Source organism: Ranitomeya variabilis, chromosome 1, assembly GCF_051348905.1.
Source record: "Ranitomeya variabilis isolate aRanVar5 chromosome 1, aRanVar5.hap1, whole genome shotgun sequence".
NCBI classification, from domain to species: domain Eukaryota; kingdom Metazoa; phylum Chordata; class Amphibia; order Anura; family Dendrobatidae; genus Ranitomeya; species Ranitomeya variabilis.
In genome coordinates this window covers 58,527,454-58,546,699 of record NC_135232.1, presented here as the reverse complement: position 1 = coordinate 58,546,699, position 19,246 = coordinate 58,527,454, and the positions used below count along the sequence as shown (strand labels likewise).

At 42.1% G+C, this 19,246-nt stretch overlaps 1 long non-coding RNA gene across 1 annotated transcript; it reads right to left on the bottom strand.

The window, feature by feature from the left end:
* Positions 1-13,482: 13,482 nt before the first annotated feature.
* On the bottom strand, positions 13,483-17,897 carry LOC143793707 (uncharacterized). Its single transcript, XR_013220210.1, has 4 exons — positions 17,330-17,897; positions 16,038-16,834; positions 14,578-15,542; positions 13,483-14,245 (listed from the first exon to the last, which is right to left on the bottom strand). It is a non-coding gene; the product is annotated as an uncharacterized LOC143793707 (long non-coding RNA).
* Between the last annotated feature and the right edge of the window lie 1,349 nt (positions 17,898-19,246).

Sequence of the window (19,246 nt, the reverse complement as noted above, 5' to 3'; positions counted from 1 at the left end):
ATCACAGATCCATCTTTCACCAACATTGGTATAGATGTGTTTAGTGTCTGGTCTGTGGTTGTTCGACAAACCAGAGGAAGCCATGCGAATGGACGATTATGTCACTTACATATCCTTTGGAGCCATCTACATAGAGATAATCGAATCTATGGATACTTTATGCTTCATAAATGCTCTCCGGTGTTTCATTGCCATCAGAGGACCCGTCAGACATATTTGTCCTGTCCGAGGAACGAACTATATTGGAGCAGCAAGAGAACTGCAACTCTCTTCCAGCTTGAATATGAACGTAGAAAAATACCTAAATGTACATGGGTGTACTTGGATTTTCTTCCCACCACAGTCTTCATATATGGGAGGTGTATGGGAGAGAATGATAGGTGTCACAAGAAGAATCCTTGATTCAATTTTCTTACAACAAGGATCTGCAAGACTGACATACAAAAGCTTGACAACTTTCATGGCAGAAGTGTCAGCCATCATAAACATCAGACAGTTGGCTCCAATTTCCAGTGATCCTGATCACCCAACTGTTCTCAACCCAGCCATGTTGCTTACGCAGAAGACCAAACCTAATTGCTCTCTACCGGGAGAATTTAATGTTAAAGACTGTTACAGGAGTCGATAGAGAAAAGCACAGCGTCTCTCCAATGTTTTTTTGGACTAGTGGAAAAAACAATACCTGCTAACTCTGCAACTGAGAAGAAAGTTGCAAAACAGCAAACGTAACCTCCAGCCTGGCAATGTAGTACTAATGAAAGACTGTCAGTCTCTGAGAAATTAATGGCCATTAGGTCTTATTACGCAGACATTCCCGAGTAAGGACAGAATTGTACTTTAGGTAGAAGTAAAAATAGCAAAACAAGGAGAGACAAAATTGTTCCTCAGGCCAGTAGGGGAACTTGTTCTGCTGTTCTTGTCCAATAAAAAAAATAGTGACGTCAGTTGACGTCAAGCGGGGAATGTTTTGTCCTATCAGTAAATTTGTGACCTAGAAAGTTTAGTCATTTTGTGCTTCACAGTTAAGACAGGAATATTTTTCTCCTTATATTTAATCCTTTCTATATTTTTATATTGTATGGCAACAGCACCATCTGCTGGCGATTTGGTGTATACATTCTGGTGCAGTTTCCAATGTATTATGGGAAGTTCCTAAAGCATTGTGGGTGTTCCTGTTGCATTGTGGTCTTGTTATGACACTGTGAGGCTATGTATACACGTTATTGTTTTTTTGCGCATTTTTTCAGCAGTTTTCCACTGCAAAACCTCTTAAAAAATGCTTACATTAAGCATCCTATCATTTTTAATGCATTACGCAATTTTTGTGCACATGTTGCATTTTTTTCCACGATAAAAATGCATCGCAGGAAAAAACACAGCATGTTCATTAATTTTGCAGATTTTTTGCGGATTTCCCGCTATATTATTGCATTGGGAAGCTCCAGAAGAAAACGTGAAAAATCAGCAAAAAAACACAAGAAAAACGTGAAAAAAACATGAAAAATATGAGTGCGGATTCCCTGCAATTGTGCACACTTTCCTGAACGTGGGCACATAGCCTGAAAGGAACAGCAGCCATTGTTCCTGTATGCTCCTGAGGAGAAACCACATCATTTGTTTTTCTGTCTTGCTCCTCTAAGCATAGTTGATATCTTTGTGTTACAGTCCTGTGTTTTATAAGTACATTTGCTTTATTAAATAGGTAATCATCAAATTGTATATCATTTCATGTTACTGTAAATTGCAGACTATTTGTATTTTATGCACTGTACAGTTATACTGTATATTCTGCAATATACTGTTATTGCATCTTATAGTTTCACCCTTTCCTGTCACAATCTACAATCAATAAAGGAAGGTTACAAATTTACAGCATCCTTTTCTTAAAGAAGACAGGGGGTTTAGCTGCTCGTCTCATTACACACCGTGCTAACGTGTATAAGGACAGTATACGAAAGAAAGAATGGAAGTCAAAGAGAAAGACTAATGGAATGGTAAAGTGAAAAAAGGGAAAGAAAAAAGGAAGGAAAGAAATGGGAAGCAGAGAAGAAAGGAAAAAATAAGAAAGAAGGTAAAAGGAGGAAAGGAAATGGAGAGAGAAGAGAAAGGAAAACAGAGAGAGAGGAAGAAAACTAGAGGGAGAGAAAAACAGGGAAAAAAAGAAGATGCATACAAAGTAGAAGGGAAAAATTAAAACAAAAGAGAAAGATGAATGGAAGGGATAAAAAAAGAGAAGGCAAAGAACAAAGGAGGAAAGAGATATGAAGCAGAGTAGAGAGAGGAAATGAAAAGGAAAAAAGGGTAAAAGAAGGAGGAAAAATAATATGAATAGTTAGGCCAGGGTCACACATGCGAGTTCAATGCGAGAAAATCGCGCAAGTCTCTCTGATCAATTCCCGGCACTGCCTGAGGCAGTTCAGACTGGAGCATGTGGCAGCATAGTAATACATGCAGCCAAAATTTCGGTCCCGAGTGGCGGCGGCAGTGTCGGGAATTGATGCTAGAGACTCATGCGATTTTCTCGCATTGAACTCGCAAGTGTGACCTCAGCCTTAAAGGGAAAATAGGGCAAGAAAGATGGATAATAAAAAAGAGAGACAATAGAAGAAAATAAAATGGATAGAAAGAAAATAAATGGAGGCTAGAGCCTAGAAGCAAAAGAAGGATAAGTAAAGGAAATAGAAGAGAAAAGAAAGGGTTCAGGCATAAGGAAAAAAGAAAAAGTTACAATTATTTGCAATACTGTACAGGGACATGCAGCATTACATTTACTAGAAAGCAAGCAATGTTTACTTATACTTAGAAACTTAGAGAATTCATTGTAATCAATAAGAAACATAATATTCACTATTACTTTAATTTCTACTTTGCTTTCAGGCTTTCCTCATATAAAGAACTTGATTATATAATTTTTAATCAAACTGCATTTATTTATGTAAATTACATCAAAATTATATAAAGTTGAGATTCCATATTGTTTGCACCATTGAAACAGAAAGCAGCATTTCATCTTAAAACTTGAAACACTACAAATTTGAAAAAGACGGCACACTAGAGGCAAAGACTTCAAGGACAAATTTAAACAGAACACCCAGCAAAGAGCATTATTTGGCTATTTTACCTGGCAATGTGGAATAAAAAAAGTTAATTTACAAGGTAGTTCACCCACAACATTTAATTCTGGCATGCTACATTCAGAATCCATTAAATCTGTCATTTCCTTTGAAAGTAGTGCTCCATGAAAGACTTTGGAAAGTTTGTTTGTATGCTGCATCCAGGTGCTTCCCGTTGGCTCCCAACTTAGTAGAACGTGCCTGCAAAGGTAATTATTTTGGGGTGGAATTAGCTATTCTATCTGGTTAGTATCTGAATAGTATTTGCAAATATAAAGTTCCAAGGACAGAGGATGTTTTGGCTCTCCTAATGTAGAAAATCTGAGTTTGTCATTAGAAACAATTCATCATGAATTAAAGAGCTGCTATCTTTTGTTCAACAATGTCTAGCCTGGATAATCCATTAAAAAATATCAGGTATTTGAAAAATGATCAAATGACCAGACATCCCCTGCCACTAGCATGTTTCACTGTAGGCACCACATTAATTTTTCTTTGTACTCTTTTCCTCTGCAAAGCCATATAGTTCTGAAGCCATCAGTTTCAAAAACATTTATCTTGATTTCATGACTCCAGAGTATACATTCTCAGTAGTCTGCATAATTTTAAGCATGGGCCTTGGTGATTTTTTTGTGCATGGACTTCAGGAGAGGCGTCCTTTGTGGATGACACCTATGTATGCCATTCCTCTACAATGCATACCGTATTGTGTCTTGGGTCAGGAATCATTCTTCCAGGTTTGACTTTCTACTTCCTAACTGTAACAGCTAACTGTAGTGAACTTGTATGTTGATTTATTTTCAACTTTTCTCATCAGATGATGCTCATGTTTAGGTGTTTATTATTGTGGATGGCCTGGAAGTCTCTGTGAGATGTTTGTAGTTCCATCTTTGTTAAATTTTGTACCTCTTTAGCTACAGTATTCTGACTAATAAGTAAAGATATGTACAAAACTAATGTTCTTTCTTAGGTTTTCTGACATTTCTTTTCCATGGGGTGCCATTATTGATAGATTTAAATTAGAAAGAGTTTTCTTAGTTGAGTAATGCCATTTTATAGTCAGCTGTCTGCTAGATGCTTTGTTAAGGAAATTCAAATTTCCTTTGGTTGAATTCTTGTTAATTATAATTTTATATTCTGAACTGCAGCTTGGCTACTAAGACTTTCATTTGAGTGAACTCATTTTTGCAACATTGTTTTGAATTAACTTATTCAGAAAATTATTTTTTTGAGTTTGCAAAATAATAAAATCTTGCTTGCAGTTATGGGATAATTTTGTAGCATGGTATCCCATAGAAAATGTTGATTTTGAAAGGACACTAAAGATTTTCTGACAAATCTACAAGTGTGTACTAATTTACAGAACTGTAGATAAACCAGCTAATGGAGACTGTGCCAATCAGATGCAGTCCCATTGGAATTACATGGATGACTAAGTATTTGTAGCTCTCAGCTGTCATGCACCTGTCTCAGCTTGAGTTAGGCTCCACTCTCTTCACATTTGGCTACCAACCTTTGCTGTGCTCTCCGTTTGGTTTTACAATTCATCCAGTATTTCACCCCAGTCCCTGGTCTGGACCCTGCTTCATCTGCCCTGGTCCACTGAACTTTCCTGTGTTCCATGTTAGGCTTCACAGGTGGCCTGGCATTCTTCCATGTAATGAGGGCCTATTTAAGGGCTTCTAAGACACACATCAAGACCTTGGTATTGATTCGGAGTTTGAGACTTGCAGTTTGTGTGTTCACAGCAATCTGGCTGTGGGCTGCTGGTCTTCTCCTGTAGATCAGCAGTTTATAGTGCCTACACCTACTTGTCTGTGGCTTCTTGTGACATTGGAGTTCTACCTATTACCTGTCCCCAGGTCACCTGAACCTCTTCTCTGTGTCCGCCATTGGTTTTCAGTATGACTTCCTTGCTGTCTAAAGCTTCCTTGGTTGCTGAATTTCCAATTACTCTCAATTGTTATCTGCTACCTGCCTGTGGTTTCCAATATTGCACTACTTGCCTGTGCTTTCCTGACATCCTCTGCATGCCTGGAGTTTCCTGCATGCCACCTGCTAGCCTATGATTTTGTAACGCCCTCTGCTTGCCTGCGGTTTCCTGACACTCTCCACCTGCTTACCTGTGGTTTCCTGATATCCTCTATCTATGGTTTCAAGTCCCTCTACTCACCAGCCAGCACCAGCACTTGTGGCCAATGTGCTCACCTGGACCTTGGGCTTAGAGGATCCACCTCACCAAGAGAGCCCCTTGAACTTTTTGTAACAGATGTGTCCCAATTACATAATCTCCCTAGGCCTTTTAGGCTATGTGCCCGCATTGCAGAAATGCTGCGGAAATGTCCACAGCATTTCTGCAACTCCCTGCCGCTGGTAAAACCCATGCAGAATTCACATGCGTTTTCCCGCAAAACACAAGTGTCTTACAAGCGTTTTTAGCTTGCAGAATGCTTACGCTTTACAAGCGATTTGAAGCATCGCTTGGAAAAGTGATTGACAGGTTGGTCACACTTGTCAAGCATAGTGCTTGACAAGTGTGACCAACTTTTTACTATTGATGCTGCCTATGCAGCATCAATAGTAAAAGATAGAATGTTAAAAATAATAAAAAAATGAAAAATATGGTTTCTCTCACCTTCTGATGGCCCCCGATCTCCTCAGCGGTGCTCCCCGTACACTCCATTCCCAGGGATGCTTTGCGCGAAGGACCCTTGTGATGTCACGGTCGCGTGACCGTGACATCATCTCAGGTGATTCGCGCAATGCATCCCTGGCAACGGAAGCCGCCGCATGCACCGCTGAGGAGATCAGGGGCCATCGGAAGGTGAGAATAACCATATTTATTATTTTAATTCTTATTTTTTTTACAGGAATATTGTACCCAGGACCTGGATTAGAGTCTCCTCTCCTCCAGACTGGGTACCATTCGCACATGAAGCGCTCACTTTACGCATGATGGGCATAACAACATGTGTAAAGTGAGCATTTCAATGCAATCCTATGGAGGCAGAATCCCTGCGATTCCGCAGAAATAATGAACATGCTGTGTATTTTACCGCTATGTGATTCGCAGTGGGAAAATCCACACCATGGGTACAGCAACTGCGGAATCCCATAGGATTGCATGGGAATGCGTTTTTAAGTGTTTTTTAAGCATTTCCGCTGCGGCAAAAAAAGCGGCGGAAATGCATAAAAATCGCAATGTGGGCACAAGTTGGAAATACTCTTGTGTCAGAGTGTTAATACTGTGCTCAGCTGCTATGTGTTTGGACTCTGCATTTGTCCAGATTCTGTTGTTACTGAGTCCTCAAATTTCTGTGATGTCTGCTGTGGATTCTATAACATGCATCTGCTCGGTAAACATCTCTTTTGTGGCAAACCTCAAGAAATGCTATTAGAGTTGTTTGGAATCACTTGCATTTGTGGCTAGTTAACCTGCTGTGTCCTGCCGGTCAAAAGTGTTATTAGAAATTGTTCTCAGTAACTTACAATCTGCTGAGGATAATATAACTTACATTTAATCTTATTAACCCAATATTTATCGTAAGTATCTTGAATTATTACTAGAGGCAGTTCACACAGCATTTCTATCTATAGAAGACATGCTATCTCCATTTGTGTGCTTCCTTAGACTGACTATTTTCCTCTGTACCTGCCATTTAGTTTGATCTCTTCTGGTACGTCCACTTTCCTTTTTTAGTGTTTGACAAGTCTTCCAGCCTGTTATACCAATGCTCTTGGTCTGTGAGTCTAGAATGACCTGCGGCTTTGGCAATTCACTTCACCAGGTCAGCAAGATTGTAGATCCAGAAGACTGCCAAACAAAAAGGCACTTAATGCTTTCTCCACATAGATTTGGTCAGTGAAAAAAATAAGTTATCTGCACTGACCCATTAAATAACATTGGTTCTAGTGGTGTCCATGTGTGGTCCATTTTTTATGGACAGCATTGAGAACAAGAATACAATCCTGTGAACAATGTCTACCTGTGAGAACCACTTGATTTACTTGTTTTCTACTACTGATTGGCATTTGTCTTTCACCTTACACTTTTTTTTTGTATCTTTTAAACTTTGTCTGTTGTATTTGGCAGCTACAGTGGCCTGCAAAAGCTTATACTCCCCTGTTGTGAATTTACCTTTTGGCTCCCTCTAGTGGCTACTAGTGATTTGACTCTGGGTATGTCATTCATCCCTTGTATGCTCACCTGGGTCGTTAGGTCAGGGGTGGTGCTATATAAGCTCCCTGGACCTTCAGTTCAATGCCTGGCAACGTTGATATCAGAGCTAATCTGTAGTGCTCTTGTCTACTGATCCTGGTTCCTGTTTGATTAAGCTAAGTCCGCTTTCTTGCTTTTTGCTATTTGTTTTTGTTTGCATTTTTGTCCAGCTTGTGTATAATCTGTTTCCTGACCTTGCTGGAAGCTCTAGGGTGGCTGGTGTTCTCCCCCCGGGCCGTTAGACGGTTCGGGGGTTCTTGAATCTCCAGCGTGGATTTTGATAGGGTTTTTGTTGACCATATAAGTTATCTTACTATATTCTGCTATTAGTAAGTGGGCCTCTCTTTGCTTAAATCTAGTTCATCTCTGTGTTTGTCATTTCCTCTTACCTCACCGTTATTATTTGTGGGGGGCTACTATCCTACTTTTGGGGTCTATTCTCTGGAGGCAAGAGAGGTCTTTGTTTTCCTCTTCTAGGGGTAGTTAGTCCTCCGGCTGGCGCGAGACATCTAGCGACCAACGTAGGCATGTTCCCCGGCTACTGCTAGTGATGGCGTTAGGAGTAGATATATGGTCAACCCAGTTACCACTGCCCTATGAGCTGGATTTTTGTACGTCGCAGACTTACTTGTTTCTCTGAGACCCTCGCCATTGGGGTCATAACAGTTTGCCAGGCCAGTATTAAATGTTAAATGCATTGCAGAAGCGGGATTATAAGAAAGAAAGTTCTGAGTTTTTTTTTTCTCTCTCTCTCATTTTTTTTTTCTTTTCCCCTTTACCTCTGAGTGGCTTGTGTTTGCTGCAGACATGAATGTCCAGACCTTGATTACAAGTGTGGACCAGCTTGCTGCTCGTGTGCAGGGCATACAAGATTATGTTATCAGAAGTCCTATGTCAGAACCTAAGATACCGATTCCTGAACCGTTTTCCGGAGACCGATTTAAATTTAGAAATTTCAGGAATAATTGTAAATTGTTTTTGTCCCTGAAACCCTGTTCATCTGGAGACTCTGCTCAGCAAGTAAAAATTGTAATTTCTTTTTTACGGGGCGACCCTCAGGATTGGGCCTTCTCGCTGGCGCCAGGAGATCCGGCATTGGCTGACATTGATGCGTTTTTTCTGGCGCTCGGTTTGCTTTATGAGGAACCCAATCTTGAGATTCAGGCAGAAAAGGCCTTGCTGGCTATGTCTCAGGGCCAGGATGAGGCTGAAGTGTATTGCCAAAAATTTCGGAAATGGTCCGTGCTGACCCAGTGGAACGAGTGTGCATTGGCTGCTAATTTTAGAAATGGCCTTTCTGAAGCCATTAAGAATGTGATGGTGGGTTTTCCCATTCCCACAGGTCTGAATGATTCTATGGCCCTGGCTATTCAAATCGACCGGCGGTTGCGGGAGCGCAAAACCGCTAATTCCCTCATGGTGTTGTCTGAACAGACACCTGATTTAATGCAATGTGATAGAATCCTGACTAGAAATGAGCGGAAAATTCATAGACGCCAGAATGGCTTGTGTTACTACTGTGGTGATTCTACACATGTTATCTCAGCATGCTCTAAACGTCTTACTAAGGTTGTTAGTCCGGTCGCCATTGGTAATTTGCAACCTAAATTTATTCTATCTGTAACTTTGATTTGCTCACTGTCATCGTATCCTGTCATGGCGTTTGTGGACTCGGGTGCTGCCCTGAGCCTTATGGATCTGTCATTTGCCAAGCGCTGCGGATTTGTTCTTGAGCCATTGGAAAATCCTATCCCTCTTAGGGGTATTGATTCTACGCCATTGGCAAAAAATAAACCGCAGTTTTGGACACAGGTTACCATGTGCATGACTCCCGAACATCGGGAGGTAATACGTTTTCTTGTTCTGCATAAAATGCATGATTTGGTTGTTTTGGGTTTGCCATGGTTACAGACCCATAATCCAGTCTTGGACTGGAAGGCTATGTCAGTGTCAAGTTGGGGCTGCCATGGAATTCATGGAGATTCCCTGCCCTTGTCTATTGCTTCTTCTACGCCTTCGGAAGTTCCGGCGTATTTGTCTGATTATCAGGATGTCTTCAGCGAGTCTAAGTCCAGTGCACTGCCTCCTCATAGGGAATGTGACTGTGCAATAGATTTGATTCCTGGCAGTAAGTTTCCTAAGGGGAGACTGTTTAATCTGTCGGTACCTGAACATACCGCGATGCGTTCATATATCAAGGAGTCTCTTGAGAAGGGGCATATCCGTCCTTCTTCTTCCCCTCTTGGTGCGGGATTCTTTTTTGTGGCCAAAAAGGACGGATCTTTGAGGCCTTGTATTGACTATCGGCTTTTAAATAAGATCACTGTCAAATTTCAGTATCCTTTGCCGCTGTTGTCAGATTTGTTTGCCCGGATTAAAGGTGCCAAGTGGTTCACCAAGATAGACCTTCGTGGTGCGTACAACCTTGTGCGCATTAGGCAGGGCGATGAATGGAAAACCGCATTCAATACGCCCGAAGGTCATTTTGAGTACTTGGTGATGCCATTCGGTCTCTCTAATGCACCTTCAGTTTTTCAGTCCTTCATGCATAACATTTTCCGGAAGTATCTGGATAAATTTTTGATTGTTTATCTGGATGATATTCTGGTTTTTTTCTGATGATTGGGACTCGCATGTGGAGCAGGTCAGGATGGTTTTTGAGATTCTGCGTGAAAATTCTTTGTTTGTAAAAGGCTCAAAGTGTCTCTTTGGTGTACAGAAGGTTCCCTTTTTGGGGTTCATTTTTTCCCCTTCTGCTGTGGAGATGGATCCAGTCAAGGTCCAAGCTATTCATGATTGGACTCAACCCTCGTCAGTTAAGAGTCTTCAGAAGTTCTTGGGTTTTGCTAACTTCTACCGTCGTTTTATCGCAAATTTCTCTAGCGTTGTTAAACCGCTGACGGATATGACCAAGAAAGGCTCTGATGTAGCTAACTGGGCTCCTGCTGCCGTGGAGGCTTTCCAGGAGTTAAAACGCCGGTTTACTTCGGCGCCTGTTTTGTGCCAGCCTGACATCTCACTTCCCTTTCAGGTTGAGGTGGATGCTTCGGAGATTGGGGCAGGGGCCGTTTTGTCGCAGAGAGGCCCTGGTTGCTCTACTATGAGACCTTGTGCCTTTTTCTCTAGGAAGTTTTCGCCGGCAGAGCGAAATTATGATGTGGGCAATCGGGAGTTGTTGGCCATGAAGTGGGCATTTGAGGAGTGGCGTCATTGGCTCGAGGGTGCTAAGCATCGTGTGGTGGTCTTGACTGATCACAAAAATCTGATGTATCTCGAGTCTGCTAAACGCCTGAATCCTAGACAGGCCCGCTGGTCATTGTTTTTCTCCCGTTTTGACTTTGTGGTCTCGTATTTACCAGGTTCTAAGAATGTGAAGGCCGATGCTCTGTCTAGGAGCTTTGTGCCTGATGCTCCTGGAGTCGCTGAACCTGTGGGTATTCTTAAGGAAGGAGTTATCGTGTCTGCTATTTCTCCAGATCTGCGACGTGTGTTGCAGAGATTTCAGGCTGGTAGGCCTGACTCTTGTCCACCTGACAGATTGTTTGTGCCTGCTAGATGGACCAGCAGAGTCATTTCCGAGGTTCATTCCTCGGTGTTGGCAGGGCACCCGGGAATTTTTGGCACCAGAGATCTGGTGGCCAGGTCCTTTTGGTGGCCTTCCTTGTCAAGGGATGTGCGGTCATTTGTACAGTCCTGTGGTACTTGTGCTCGAGCTAAGCCTTGCTGCTCTCGTGCCAGCGGGTTGCTCTTGCCCTTGCCTGTCCCGAAGAGACCTTGGACACACATCTCTATGGATTTCATTTCTGATCTTCCGGTGTCTCAGGGCATGTCTGTCATCTGGGTGATATGTGATCGTTTCTCCAAGATGGTCCATTTGGTTCCTTTGCCTAAGCTGCCCTCCTCTTCTGATCTGGTTCCTGTGTTCTTCCAGAACGTGGTTCGTTTGCACGGCATTCCTGAGAATATTGTGTCGGACAGAGGATCCCAGTTTGTTTCCAGGTTCTGGTGATCCTTTTGTGGTAGGATGGACATTGAGTTGTCGTTTTCATCCGCTTTCCATCCCCAGACTAACGGACAAACGGAGCGAACTAATCAGACTCTGGAGGCTTATTTGAGGTGTTTTGTCTCTTCTGATCAGGATGATTGGGTGACCTTCTTGCCGTTGGCTGAATTTGCCCTTAATAATCGGGCTAGTTCCGCCACCTTGGTTTCGCCATTTTTCTGCAACTCTGGTTTCCATCCTCGGTTTTCCTCGGGACATGTGGAGCCTTCTGACTGTCCTGGGGTGGATTCCGTGGTGGATAGGTTGCAGCGGATCTGGGGGCATGTGGTGGACAACTTGAAGTTGTCACAGGAGAAGGCTCAGCGTTTTGCCAACCGCCGCCGCGGTGTGGGTCCCCGACTTCGCGTTGGGGATTTGGTATGGCTGTCTTCCCGATTCGTTCCTATGAAGGTCTCCTCTCCCAAATTTAAGCCTCGCTTCATTGGTCCTTACAAGATATTGGAAATCATTAATCCTGTATCTTTTCGCCTGGATCTTCCGGTGTCGTTTGCCATTCACAACGTATTTCATAGGTCCTTGTTGTGGCGGTACGTTGTGCCTGTGGTTCCTTCTGCTGAGCCTCCTGCTCCGGTGTTGGTTGAGGGCGAGTTGGAGTACGTGGTGGAGAAGATCTTAGACTCTCGTCTCTCCAGGCGGAGGCTTCAGTACCTGGTCAAGTGGAAGGGCTATGGTCAGGAGGATAATTCCTGGGTGGTCGCCTCTGATGTGCATGCGGCCGATTTAGTTCGTGCCTTTCACGCCGCTCATCCTGATCGCCCTGGTGGTCTTGGTGAGGGTTCGCTGACCCCTCACTAAGGGGGGGGTACTGTTGTGAATTTACCTTTTGGCTCCCTCTAGTGGCTACTAGTGATTTGACTCTGGGTATGTCATTCATCCCTTGTATGCTCACCTGGGTCGTTAGGTCAGGGGTGTTGCTATATAAGCTCCCTGGACCTTCAGTTCAATGCCTGGCAACGTTGATATCAGAGCTAATCTGTAGTGCTCTTGTCTACTGATCCTGGTTCCTGTTTGATTAAGCTAAGTCCGCTTTCTTGCTTTTTGCTATTTGTTTTTGTTTGCATTTTTATCCAGCTTGTGTATAATCTGTTTCCTGACCTTGCTGGAAGCTCTAGGGTGGCTGGTGTTCTCCCCCCGGGCCGTTAGACGGTTCGGGGGTTCTTGAATCTCCAGCGTGGATTTTGATAGGGTTTTTGTTGACCATATAAGTTATCTTACTATATTCTGCTATTAGTAAGTGGGCCTCTCTTTGCTAAAATCTAGTTCATCTCTGTGTTTGTCATTTCCTCTTACCTCACCGTTATTATTTGTGGGGGGCTACTATCCTACTTTTGGGGTCTATTCTCTGGAGGCAAGATAGGTCTTTGTTTTCCTCTTCTAGGGGTAGTTAGTCCTCCGGCTGGCGCGAGACATCTAGCGACCAACATAGGCATGTTCCCCGGCTACTGCTAGTGATGGCGTTAGGAGTAGATATATGGTCAACCCAGTTACCACTGCCCTATGAGCTGGATTTTTGTACGTCGCAGACTTACTTGTTTCTCTGAGACCCTCGCCATTGGGGTCATAACACTCCCCACTCCGCCCTCCTGGCATTTTTTGTGATTTAATACCTCATATCCTGGAATTTCACTGTTTTTTTTAAGAGTTTGCATCAGATGATGTAAAGAACATGCCTACAACTGTGAACATTTTGATTACTTTTTTTGTGAAAAAAACAAGTAGGAGAAAATCACTGTAAACTTCAGTGTGCATAACTAGGGTTGAGCGAAACGGGTCGATCATTTTCAAAAGTCGCCGACTTTTGGCTAAGTCGGCGTCTCATGAAACCCGATCCGACCCCTGTGCTTGTCGGCCATGCGGTACGCGACTTTCGCGCCAAAGTCGCGTTTCAATGACGCGAAAAGCGCCATTTCTCAGCCAATGAAGGTGAACGCAGAGTGTGGGCAGCGTGATGACATAGATCCTGGTCCCCACCATCTTAGAGAAGGGCATTGCAGTGATTGGCTTGCTGTCTGCGGCGTCACAGGGGCTATAAAGGGGCGTTCCCGCCGACCGCCATCTTACTGCTGCTGATCTGAGCTTAGGGAGAGGTTGCTGCCGCTTCGTCAGAAGCAGGGAGAGCGTTAGGCAGGGTCCACTAACCACCAAACCGCTTGTGCTGTAGCGATTTCCACTGTCCAACACCACCTTCGGTGTGCAGGAACAGTGGAAGCTATTTTTTTTTTTTTTTCCTCAGCGTTGTAGCTCATTGGGCTGCCCTAGAAGGCTCCGTGATAGCTGTATTGCTGTGTGTACGCCACTGTGCAAACCAACTGCTTTTTTCAAAGCACATATCCTCTTGTTCCTTTCTGCACAGCTATCTTTTTTGTTTGTCCACACTTTTTATTTAATTTGTGCATCAGTCCACTCCTATTGCTGCCTGCCATACCTGGCTTAGATTACTGCAGGGAGATAGTAATTGTAGGACAGTCCCTGTTTTTTTTTTTTGTGGGAGATTAAGATTGGCATTTCTGCTACAGTGCCATCCCTGTGTGTGCCATCTCTCACTGAGTGGGCCATAGAAAGCCTATTTATTTTTTCCGTGATTTGTGTTCTAAATTCTACCTCAACACAAAAACACTACATCAATCAGTGGTAGAAAAATATTGGCCTCAGTCAGGGCTTGTGTGCCACTGCTGTGTGTGCTATCTCTCATTCAGTGGGCTATAGAAAGCCTATTTATTTATTTATTTATTTTCTTATTATTTGGTTTCTAAAGTCTCCCTGAAAAAAAAAAAAAAAAAAAAAAACAGTGGGAGAGTAATATTGCCCTTTCAGCTTGTGTGCCAGTCTTGACTCCTGGGTGTGCCACCTCTCTCTCATTCAGTGGGCCATAGAAAGCCTATTTATTTTTTTGGTTTTTTTAATATTATTTGGTTTCTAAAGTCTCCCTGAAAATAAAAAAAAAAAACTTAAAAAAACAGTGGGAGAGTAATATTGCCCTTTCCGCTTGTGTGCCAGTCTTGACTCCTGGGTGTGCCACCTCTCTCATTCAGTGGGCCATAGAAAGCCTATTTATTTTTTTTTTTAAATATTATTGGGTTTCTAAAGTCTCCCTTAAAAAACAAAAAATACATAAAAAAACAGTGGGAGAGTAATATTGCCCTTTCAGCTTGTGTGCCAGTCTTGACTCCTGGGTGTGCCACCTCTCTCATTCAGTGGGCCATAGAAAGCATTTTTTTTTCCTTGATTTGTGTTCTAAAATCTACCTCAACACAAAAACACTACATCAATCAGTGGGAGAAAAATATTGGCCTCAGTCAGGGCTTGTGTGCCACTGCTGTGTGTGCTATCTCTCATTCAGTGGGCTATAGAAAGCCTATTTATTTATTTATTTTCTTTCTTATTATTTGGTTTCTAAAGTCTCCCTGAAAAAAAAAAAAAAAAAAAAAAACATTGGGAGAGTAATATTGCCCTTTCAGCTTGTGTGCCAGTCTTGACTCCTGGGTGTGCCACCTCTCTCTCATTCAGTGGGCCATAGAAAGCCTATTTATTTTTTTTGGTTTTTTTAATATTATTTGGTTTCTAAAGTCTCCCTGAAAATAAAAAAAAAAAACTTAAAAAAACAGTGGGAGAGTAATATTGCCCTTTCAGCTTGTGTGCCAGTCTTGACTCCTGGGTGTGCCACCTCTCTCATTCAGTGGGCCATAGAAAGCCTATTTATTTTTTTGGTTTTTTTAATATTATTTGGTTTCTAAAGTCTCCCTGAAAATAAAAAAAAAAAAACTTAAAAAAACAGTGGGAGAGTAATATTGCCCTTTCAGCTTGTGTGCCAGTCTTGACTCCTGGGTGTGCCACCTCTCTCATTCAGTGGGCCATAGAAAGCATTTTTTTTTTCCTTGATTTGTGTTCTAAAATCTACCTCAACACAAAAACACTACATCAATCAGTGGGAGAAAAATATTGGCCTCAGTCAGGGCTTGTGTGCCACTGCTGTGTGTGCTATCTCTCATTCAGTGGGCTATAGAAAGCCTATTTATTTATTTATTTTCTTTCTTATTATTTGGTTTCTAAAGTCTCCCTGAAAAAAAAAAAAAAAAAAAAAAACATTGGGAGAGTAATATTGCCCTTTCAGCTTGTGTGCCAGTCTTGACTCCTGGGTGTGCCACCTCTCTCTCATTCAGTGGGCCATAGAAAGCCTATTTATTTTTTTTGGTTTTTTTAATATTATTTGGTTTCTAAAGTCTCCCTGAAAATAAAAAAAAAAAACTTAAAAAAACAGTGGGAGAGTAATATTGCCCTTTCAGCTTGTGTGCCAGTCTTGACTCCTGGGTGTGCCACCTCTCTCATTCAGTGGGCCATAGAAAGCCTATTTATTTTTTTTTAAAATATTATTGGGTTTCTAAAGTCTCCCTTAAAAAACAAAAAATACATAAAAAAACAGTGGGAGAGTAATATTGCCCTTTCAGCTTGTGTGCCAGTCTTGACTCCTGGGTGTGCCACCTCTCTCATTCAGTGGGCCATAGAAAGTCTATTTATTTTTTTAAAAAAATATTATTGGGATTCTAAAGTCTCCCTTAAAAAACAAAAAATACATAAAAAAACAGTGGGAGAGTAATATTGCCCTTTCAGCTTGTGTGCCAGTCTTGACTCCTGGGTGTGCCACCTCTCTCATTCAGTGGGCCATAGAAAGCATTTTTTTTTCCTTGATTTGTGTTCTAAAATCTACCTCAACACAAAAACACTACATCAATCAGTGGGAGAAAAATATTGGCCTCAGTCAGGGCTTGTGTGCCACTGCTGTGTGTGCTATCTCTCATTCAGTGGGCTATAGAAAGCCTATTTATTTATTTATTTATTTTCTTATTATTTGGTTTCTAAAGTCTCCCTGAAAATAAAAAAAAAAAACTTAAAAAAACAGTGGGAGAGTAATATTGCCCTTTCAGCTTGTGTGCCAGTCTTGACTCCTGGGTGTGCCACCTCTCTCATTCAGTGGGCCATAGAAAGCCTATTTATTTTTTTGGTTTTTTTAATATTATTTGGTTTCTAAAGTCTCCCTGAAAATAAAAAAAAAAAAACTTAAAAAAACAGTGGGAGAGTAATATTGCCCTTTCAGCTTGTGTGCCAGTCTTGACTCCTGGGTGTGCCACCTCTCTCATTCAGTGGGCCATAGAAAGCATTTTTTTTTTCCTTGATTTGTGTTCTAAAATCTACCTCAACACAAAAACACTACATCAATCAGTGGGAGAAAAATATTGGCCTCAGTCAGGGCTTGTGTGCCACTGCTGTGTGTGCTATCTCTCATTCAGTGGGCTATAGAAAGCCTATTTATTTATTTATTTTCTTTCTTATTATTTGGTTTCTAAAGTCTCCCTGAAAAAAAAAAAAAAAAAAAAAAACATTGGGAGAGTAATATTGCCCTTTCAGCTTGTGTGCCAGTCTTGACTCCTGGGTGTGCCACCTCTCTCTCATTCAGTGGGCCATAGAAAGCCTATTTATTTTTTTTGGTTTTTTTAATATTATTTGGTTTCTAAAGTCTCCCTGAAAATAAAAAAAAAAAACTTAAAAAAACAGTGGGAGAGTAATATTGCCCTTTCAGCTTGTGTGCCAGTCTTGACTCCTGGGTGTGCCACCTCTCTCATTCAGTGGGCCATAGAAAGCCTATTTATTTTTTTTTTAAATATTATTGGGTTTCTAAAGTCTCCCTTAAAAAACAAAAAATACATAAAAAAACAGTGGGAGAGTAATATTGCCCTTTCAGCTTGTGTGCCAGTCTTGACTCCTGGGTGTGCCACCTCTCTCATTCAGTGGGCCATAGAAAGTCTATTTATTTTTTTAAAAAAATATTATTGGGATTCTAAAGTCTCCCTTAAAAAACAAAAAATACATAAAAAAACAGTGGGAGAGTAATATTGCCCTTTCAGCTTGTGTGCCAGTCTTGACTCCTGGGTGTGCCACCTCTCTCATTCAGTGGGCCATAGAAAGCATTTTTTTTTCCTTGATTTGTGTTCTAAAATCTACCTCAACACAAAAACACTACATCAATCAGTGGGAGAAAAATATTGGCCTCAGTCAGGGCTTGTGTGCCACTGCTGTGTGTGCTATCTCTCATTCAGTGGGCTATAGAAAGCCTATTTATTTATTTATTTATTTTCTTATTATTTGGTTTCTAAAGTCTCCCTGAAAAAAAAAAAAAAAAAAAAAAAACAGTGGGAGAGTAATATTGCCCTTTCAGCTTGTGTGCCAGTCTTGACTCCTGGGTGTGCCACCTCTCTCTCATTCAGTGGGCCATAGAAAGCCTATTTATTTTTTTGGTTTTTTTAATATTATTTGGTTTCTAAAGTCTCCCTGAAAATAAAAAAAAAAAAACTTAAAAAAACAGTGGGAGAGTAATATTGCCCTTTCAGCTTGTGTGCCAGTCTTGACTCCTGGGTGTGCCACCTCTCTCATTCAGTGGGCCATAGAAAGGCTATTTATTTTTTTGGTTTTTTTAATATTATTTGGTTTCTAAAGTCTCCCTGAAAAAAAAAAATAAATAAATTAGGTGGGAGATTAATATTGACATTAGTGCTTGAGTGACAGTCCTGCGTGTGTGTCATCTCTGTGATTTTGTGCCACAGAAAACAGAGTGTGTAACATTGTGCCTGATTTTCCTTGTGGTCTCACCAACCTGTTAAGGGATATTGAAATCATACTGAAGTTATAGCTCACCGTGTAAGTTGTTTGACAGCAACAAATAAAGTTACTTTGGTTAAGATTTTAAAACAATGAGGAAGTCTGGTGCAAGAGGTCATCGTGGGCGTTCATTGTCAGCTGGTAATGATGGTAGTGGTAGTGGAGCATCAGGTGGTCGTGGGGATAAAAATATTCCACCTAAGTCTGGAGCTGTGGAGCCAGTTTCGTCGTCAGGCTACACAAGGCCTCGAACGCTCTCTTTTCTGGGAGTAGGAAAACCGCTTTTAAAGGCGGAGCAGCAACAGCAAGTTTTGGCTTACATTGCAGACTCAGCCTCTAGCTCTTTTGCCTCCTCTTCCGAAACTGGTAAATGTAAAAGCAGCGCGTCGCTTGTGGATGTTCACGGTCAGGGACAAGTCGCTTCCTTGTCCTCCTCAGCAAAAACTACAACAAGAGAGAAGGATGCAGCAGGCGACACAACGGGTCACTCCATGGAGCTCTTTACACATACCGTCCCTGGCTTAGAAAGTGAAACATTTAACAGGCCATGCCCATTACAAGTATATTCTGACATGGAGTGCACTGATGCACAGCCACAGCCAGAGTACTATGCTGCTCCTTTGACTCAGACCACCACATTGCCCTCTCAGGTTACAGATCCACAATCAGACCCTGATGAGACTATGTTGCCCCGCCACGAACGCTATACCACCGACCGACACAGTGACACAGACGAAGTTGCACACGAGCTCGAAGAGGAGGTAATAGATGACCCAGTTATTGACCCCGATTGGCAGCCATTGGGGGAACAGGGTGCAGGCGGCAGTAGTTCAGAAGCGGAGGTGGAGGAGGGGCCGCAGCAGGCATCAACATCGCAACAGGTTCCATCTGCCGGGCCCGTATCTGGCCCAAAACGCGTGTCAAAGCCAAAACCTGTTGGAGGACAGCGTGGCCATCCGGTTAAAGCTCAGTCTGCAATCCCTGAAAAGGGATCCGAGTCTAGGAAGAGTGCAGTCTGGCATTTTTTTAAACAACATCCAACTGATCAGCGCAAAGTCATCTGTCAAAAATGTTCAACTAGCTTAAGCAGAGGTCAGAATCTGAAAAATCTAAATACTAGTTGCATGCATAGACACTTAACCACCATGCATTTTCAAGCCTGGACTAACTACCAAACGTCCCTTAAGGTTGTAGCACCCT